This window comes from Macrotis lagotis, chromosome 1, assembly GCF_037893015.1.
Source record: "Macrotis lagotis isolate mMagLag1 chromosome 1, bilby.v1.9.chrom.fasta, whole genome shotgun sequence".
Classification (NCBI taxonomy): Eukaryota; Metazoa; Chordata; class Mammalia; order Peramelemorphia; family Peramelidae; genus Macrotis; species Macrotis lagotis.
Window position 1 is genome coordinate 348,536,791 of NC_133658.1, and position 7,341 is coordinate 348,544,131.

Consider the following 7,341-nt stretch of genomic DNA (forward strand, 5'->3'; position numbering starts at 1 on the left):
ACCCAAAAATTGACCATGTACTAGGACATAAAAACCTAATGATCAACTGCAGAAAGGCAGAAATAGTGAATACACCTTTCTCAGATCATAATGCAATAAAAATCATATGCAATATTGGGCCAGGGAGATCATAGACCCAAAACTAATTGGAAACTAAATAGCCTCATTTTAAAGAATGAGTGAATCAAACAGCAAATTATAGAAAGAATTATTTCATCCTAGATAATGACAATAATAAAACATCATACCAAACCTATGGAATACACTCAAGGCAGTTGTCAGGGGATATATCTTTAAATGCTTACATGAATAAATTAGAGAAAGAGGAAATCAATGAACTAAATATGCAATTAAAAAATTAAAGAACAAATTTAAAACCCTCAATTAAATACTAAATTAGAAATTCTAAAAATTAAAGGGGAAACTAAAATCAAAAGCAAGAAAAATATTGAACTAATAAAACCAAGAGTTGGTTTTAGAAAAAAAAATACAATTCATAAAACTCTGGTCAATTTGATTAAAAAAAGAAGCAAGAAAATCAAATTGCTGGTATCATAAATGAAAAAGGTGAACTCACCACCAATGAGGAGGAAATTAGTAATATTTTGCCCAACTCTATGCCAATATATTTGACAATCTAAGTGAAATGGATGAATATTTACAAAAATATAAGTTGCCCAGATTAAATGAAGAGGAAATTAAATGCCTAAATAAAGCTATTTTAGAAAAAAAAGAAATTCAATAAGCCATTTTTTTTAACTCCCTAAGAAAAAAATCTCCAGGGCCAGATGGATGCACAAGTGAATTCTATTATACTTTTAAGGAACAATTGGTTCCAATTTTATATATATAAATTATTTGAAAAAAAACAGGTAAAAGGGTGGCTAGGTGGTGCAGTGAATAGAGCACTGGCCCTGGAATCCTGAGTACCTGAGTTCAAAACCGGCCTCAGACACTTAATAATTACATAGCTGTGTGGCCTTGGGCAAGCCACTTAACCCCATTTCCCTTGCAAAAACTTAAAAAAAAAGGTGAAGATGAAACTCTGCCTAACTCTTTTCTATGACACCAATATGGTGCTGATACCTAAACCATGTAGAGTTAAAGAAAGAAAATTATTAGACCTATCTCCCTGATGAATATAGATGCAAAAATCCTAAATAAAATCTTAGCAAAATGATTACAAGTTATCATTAGGATGATCAAGTAGGATTTATCCCAGGAATACAGGGTTGGTTCAATATTAGGAAAACTGTCAGTATAATTAATTCTATCAATAACTAACCTATTAGAAATCATATGATTGGGGGTGGGGCAGAGCCAAGATGGCAACAAGAGAGGATCCTGTCTTAGGCACTCTCATAAAACTTCTAAACTAAGGACTCTAACTAAATTTTCAAGAGACAGAATCCACAGAGGGACCCTAAGTAACCTAGAAAAGAGCAGAAAGGCTCTGCTCCCCAGGGTTGCAGGGGCAGCCTGCCAGAGGGGTGGCCGTCAGAGTGAAAGAACTTCAGCCTCCCAGAGGCAGTCCCAGGGCTCTGGGAGCCACAGCTTACAGCAGCAGGGGAGTTTCCTGAGCTATGCCCCGGGGAGCATCAGGCACAAATTAGGGAAACAGTGGGGGGGGGGGACTTCTGCCAGAGGGAGCATGAGCACGTGAAGCCCAGCCCTCAGGGCACACAGCAAGCAGCCAAGGAAGTCCAGATCCAGGAAACAGAAGTAGGTGGAGCCTGTAAACAGGAGCCCCCAGGGCATGAGCCCATTGAACCTAGGGAGGGGAGTAAAGAGAAAGACTGCAGAGCTCTGCCCCTGGAACAGGTCTCTGAGGTTCTGACCACATTCAGATCCTGATCCCAGTCTAGGACACGCCCCCCCCCCCCCGAACAGCAGCCCCCCCCCACCTCAGCCCCGTGGCAGAGGGGGGTCGCATATGGTCATTCACAGACCAGGAGGGAGGACAGAGCCTCACACACTGAGACCCTTGTGGGAGTGTCCCAAAAGCTCAGGAAGCACCCCGAAAATAGGCTGAGGCTGGGAAAATGAGCAAGCAGAGAAATAAGAGGAACACCATTGAGAAATATTTTGCCTGTGAACCCAAGAAGGATCAAAACATTCAGTCAAAGGTGAGGAAGCACAAGCTCCTGCATCTAAAGACTCCAAGAAAAACAGAAATTGGGCTCAGGCTATGACAGAGTTGAGAAAAGACTTTCAAAATCAAAGAGGGAGTTAGAGGAAAAACTGGGAAAAGAAATGAGAGAGATGCAGGAAAAACATGAAGTCAGCAGCTTAGTCAAGGAAATCCAAAAAAAAGCTGAAGAAAATAGCATGCTAAAAACCAGCTTAGGTCAAATGGATAAAACAGTCCAAAAAGTTATTGAGAAGAATGCTTTAAAAAGCAGAATTGGCCAGATGGACAAGGAGATAAGAAAGCTCTCTGAGGGAAACAAATCCTTCAGACAAAGAATAGAACTCAGGGAGATTGCTGAATTTATGAGAAATCAGGACTCAATATTTTAAAACCAAAAGAATGAAAAATTAGAAGAAAACACGAAACATCTCATTGAAAAAACAACTGATAGGAAAACAGATTTAGGAAAGATAATTTAAAAATTATTGGAATACCTGAAAGTCACGATCAGGAAAAGAGCCTTGACATCATTTTTAAAGAATTATTACAGGAAAATTGCCCTGATATCCTAGAAGCAGAGGGCAAAATAGAAATGGAGAGAATGCATGGAATCTCCCAGAGAAAGAGATCCAAAAACAAACAATTCCCAGGAATATTATAGCCAAGTTCCAGAACTCCCAAGTCAAAGAGAAAATATTATAAGCATCCAGAAGGAAACAATTCAGATATCATGGAGCTACAGTCAGGATCTCACAGGACTTAGCAGCAACTACATTAAAGGCTCATAGGGCTTGGAATATAATATTCCACAAGACAGAAGAGCTCAGAATGCAACAAAAAATCAACTACCCAGCAAAACTGAATATCCTTTTCCAGGGAAAAAGATGGACTTTCAATGAACCAGGGGATTTCAAATGTTCCTGTTGGAATGGCCAGAGCTGAACAGAAGGTTTGATCTTCAAATACAAGGCTCAGGTGAAGCATAGAGATTGGAGGAGAAGGGGAAAATATGAGGGACTTGATGATAAATTGCATGTATTCCTGCATAGAAAAATGACACTGATAATACTTATATGAACCTTCTCAGTTAATAGAACAGGTAAAGGGAGCTTTTATAGATGAAGCACAGGAGAAAGCTGAATTTGAAGATAAAGTATGATGTAAAAATGGAGTCAATAGAAAAAAGGGAAATGTAATGGGAGAAAGAAAAAGGAGAGGGGGAATAGGCCAAGATATTTCATATAATAAGATTTTTCTTTATTACAATGATCTATTGCAATTATATGGAAGGGGGGAAGGCAAGGGGGAATGAGGGAATCTTCGCTATCATCAGAGGTGGCTAGGAGAGGAAACAGCATACTCAATGGGGTATAGACATCTGGAGTAAGAAGGAGAGAAGGGGGATGGTGGAAGGGGTGGGGATGTGAATGAAGGAGGAGAGGATGGACCATGGGAGTAGAGTGGTCAGATATAACACATTTTCTTTTTTACTTCTTGCAAGGGGCTGGGATTGGATAGGAGGGAGTTGCAATCAGCAATGGCAACAGTGGAAAAATATGGAAGTAACTTGTGATGGACTTATCATAAAGAATGTGATCCACCCATGACAGAGTTGGCGGTGTTGGAACACATTTTTTATTATTATTATTTGGGTGGGGTACAGGGCAAAAGGGGCTGGGTGGCCTGCCTGGGGCTGCATAGCAGGGTGATCGTTGGGTGTCTGAGGCTGGATTTGGACCCAGGTGCTCCTGGCTCAAGGGCCAGTGCTATGTCCACCACCCAGCTGCCCCTACTATTATTACTATTTTACTTTATTTTAGGTCTTTTTTTTCTTTTTTTGGTTTTTGCAGGGCAGTGGGGTGGGGTGGCTTGCATGTCACATGGCTGGGTGATTGTTGGGTGTATGGGGCCAGATATGGGCTCAGGTGCTCCTGGCTCCAGGGCTGGTGTTCTCTCCACTGCATCACCTGTCCATACCTACAATTATTACTATTATTTTTTTAATTTTAATTTTTTCTTTTCTCTCCCCTTTATCACTCAAGTGAGTCTATAGTTTTTGGAGGGAAGGGTTATTTTGTTTACTCTTAAACAAGAATATTTTATTCATGTATAAAAAAACTTTGTACAAAATGAGAATAAATAAATATTAAATAATCAAAAAAAAGAAATAATATGATTATATCAATAAATACAGAAAAAGCTTTGGACAAAATACAGCACCTATTCCCACTAAGAACAATTAGAGAGTTTAAGAATAAATGGATTGTTACTTAGAATAATAAGCAGTATCTATCTGAGACCATCAACAAGTATTATATGCAATGGGGATAGGTTGGAGGCATTCCCAATAAGATCAGGTGTGAAACAAGGGTGCCCATTATCACCACTACTATTAAACATTGTATTAGAAATGTTAGCCTCAGCAATAAGAGAAGAAAAATAAATTGAAGAGACAAAGCCCTCACTCTTTACAGATGACATGATGGCATAGTTAGAGAATCCCCCAAAATCATCTAAAAAACTACTAGAAATAATTAGCAACTTTAGCTAAGTTGCAGGATATAAAATAAACCTCATAAATCCTCAACATTTCCATATATGGCTAGCAAGATACAACAGAAAGAGCTAGAAAGTGAAATCCAATTCAAAGTAACCTTAGACAATATAAAATATCTGGGAGTCTATGTGCCAAGGCAGACTCAAAAACTTTTTGAAAACAATTACAAAACACTTCTCACACAAATAAAATTAGATTTAAATAACTGGGCAAACCAACTGCTCATGGATAGGTCGAGCTAATATAATAAAAATGACAATTCTACCAAAATTAAACTACTTGTTTAGTGCCCTACCAATCAAAATTTCAAAAAATTACTTTAAGAGTTAGAAAAAATTGTAAGTAAATTCATATGGAGAAATAAAAAGTCAAGAATTTCCAGGGATTCAAAATGAAAAAAAGTGCTAAAGAAGTTGGTTTAACCTTACCAGATCTAAAATTATATTATAAAACATCAGTCATCAAAACTATCTGGTATTGGCTAAGAAATAGAGTGGTGGATCAGTGGAATAGGTGCAATAGTAGGAAATGATAATAGTAATCTGCTGTTTCATAAGCTCAAAGATTCCAGCTATTGGGATTAAAAACTCTCTTTGATATAAACTGTTGGGAAAATTGGAAGTTAGTATGGAAGAAACTTGGATTAGACCAACACTTTACACCCTATACTAAGATAAGATCAAAATGGATATAGCTTTTACACATAAAAAACAATATTATAAGGAAACTGAAAGATCAAGGAGTAGTGTACCTGTCCAATCTATGGAAAGGAAAGCAGTTTATGACCAAGGAAAAGATGGAGAAAATCATTAAAAATGAACTAGATAATTTTGATTACATTAAGAGGCTTTTGCACAGACAAAACCACTGTAACCAAAGATCAAAAGAAATGTAAACTGGGAAACAATTTTTACAACTAGTATTTCTGACAAAGGACTCATTTCTAAAATATGTAGAGAACTGAGTCAAATTTTTAAAAAACAAGCCCTTCCCCAATTGACAAATGTTCAAAGGATATGCAAAGGCAATCCACAAATAAGGAAATGAAAGTGATCCATAGTCATATGAAAAATTGCTCTAAATCACTACTTATTAGAGAAAGGCAAATTAAAGCATCTCTGAGGTACCACCTCACACCTCTCAGACTGACCAATATTATCAGAAAGGACAATGATCAATGCTGGAAGGGATGTGGGAAATCTGGGACACTAATACATTATTGGTGGAGCTGTAAACTCATCCAACCTTTCTGGAGAGCAATTTGGACTTATACCCAAAGGGCAACAAAAATGTGCATACCCTTTGATCCAGCAATACCACTACTGGGTCTATACCCTGAAGAGATTATGAAAAAGGGTAAAAGCATTACTTGTACAAAAATATTCATAGCAGCCCTATTTGTGGTGGCAAAGAATTGAAAATTAAGTGAATGTCCTTCAATTGGGGAATGGCTTAACAAACTGGTATATGTATGTAACGGAACACTATTCTATTAGAAAACAGGAGGGATGGGAATTCAGGGAAGCATGGAAGGATTTGCATGAACTGATGCTTAGTGAGATGAGCAGAACCAGAAAAACACTGTATACCCTAAAAGCAATCTGGGGCTGATGATCAACTTTGATGGACTTGCTTATTCCATCAGTGCAACAATCAGGGATAATTTTGGGCTATCTGCGATGAAGAATACCATCTATATCCAGAGAAAGAACTGTGGAGTTTGAACAAAGATCAAAGACTATTACCTTCAATTTCAGGGGGAAAAAACCTGTTATCTTATGTAATTTTGCTATCACTTATATTTTATTTTTCTTCCTTAAGGTTATGATTTCTCTCTCTCATCACATTCAGCTTAGATCAATGTATACCATGGAAACAATATAAAGACTAACAGACTACCTTCTGTGGAGGGTGGGGGGGGGAAGTTAACAAGGATAGGGGAAAATTGTAAAACTCAAATAAAATCTTTCTTTAAAAAAAAGTTGGTGGTCTTGATAGTATTTTGTGTTAAATTGTTCTCCTGGTGAACATTTTGAATCAGTTCATACAAACTTTCTAGGTTTCACAGAAACTATCTTTTCTTTTGGCACAAAAGGTCATTATAATCTTGTACCATATGTAATTCACCATATTCCCCAATTGATGGGGCATCCCGTTAGTTCTCGGGTCTCTGCCAAGAGAGCTGCTACAAAAATTTTTGTATATAATTGCTATGGTTAACATTTATATAGTACTTTAAGGTTTGCAAAGCATTTGACAAATATTTCATTTTATCATTTTATCTTCCCAATAACTCTGTGAGGTAGGTGCTATATTATCCCTATTTTACAGATATGGAAACTAATGCAAATAGAGGTTAAGTGATTTGCCCAGTCACACAGATAATAGGTGTCTAAGGCTGAATATGAAATTCATATTCACTTTTTTCTTATGAAAACACATGCATTCTTTTTATCTCTCTCTTTAGGGCTAGTAATAGTGTACTTTTAGGAAAAAGTGTATACCCAGTTTAATACCTTTTGGGGCATGGTGCCAAATTGCTTTCCAGAATGGCTGTACCAATGTCTTCTTCTATCAGTGGTGCATCGGTGTGCCAACAGTTGGCATCTTCCCTTTTTTTAATCAACTCTGACAATTTTATGGGTATGAGGTA